This window comes from Saimiri boliviensis, chromosome 3 (assembly GCF_048565385.1).
Source record: "Saimiri boliviensis isolate mSaiBol1 chromosome 3, mSaiBol1.pri, whole genome shotgun sequence".
In the NCBI taxonomy this organism is placed as follows: domain Eukaryota; kingdom Metazoa; phylum Chordata; class Mammalia; order Primates; family Cebidae; genus Saimiri; species Saimiri boliviensis.
In genome coordinates this window covers 3,970,465-3,971,272 of record NC_133451.1, presented here as the reverse complement: position 1 = coordinate 3,971,272, position 808 = coordinate 3,970,465, and positions in this window count along the sequence as shown.

Below are 808 nucleotides of genomic sequence, written 5' to 3'. Positions count from 1 at the left end.
CACCCCCACCCCCAGGCTGGTCATGCCAGGCCAAGCATCGTCTTGTCTTTTTGATTCTCAGGTTTCCCAACGGAAAAGCAGACATAGTCATGTTGTAGTGAGGGTGACAGGAACCAAGACCAGGGCACAGCCTTCCCCTCCCCTTGCAGTATTGGGACACAGGCCCTGACTGTCCACGCTCCTCGGGCCCCTCCACCTCTGCACCCCACAGCTCACCTGCAGCCCGTGAAACTCTGCTGCAGCAACCGACATGTTTCCCAGTGAGAGGAGGCCACCCCTTCCCCAGCCCTCCCAACGCAGAGAGCGTGCCCAGCCTTGCTGCGCCCAGCCCAGGAGGAAGGAATGTTCCAGGTGCCTGCTGTGCCGGGCGGGCGGCAGGCAGAACAGCCTCCCTACACCACCAGACTGGATACTCGGGACCTCGACTCCTTCCGGGGCCTTTTCTCGGCCAAGCTGATGCAAAATGATCAAAGCCAAAAAACCTCCTGAACGCAGATGGAGAATGGGAGGCAGTCAACCCTCTTTTACCCAGTGCCCTGTCCTCATGGGCCCTTAGGGTCTGCCACCCAATGCACCATGGAGGAAAACTGAGCCCCAGAAAACAGTGGGTTTCCCTTGATTTCCCAGTGCCGAGGCGGAGCTGGGTGGGGCCTCTCCCCCTGTGCCAGGAGATCTGTACCTGCAATTAGGGGACAGGGCAGGTGACAGAGGGCCACTCCTGGAGTCCACCTTTCCTCCGGGGATTTCGTTTAGATCTCCGGGGGATGGGCCGTGCTGCTCAAGAGTAAATGCAGTGGAGAAAAAGAAA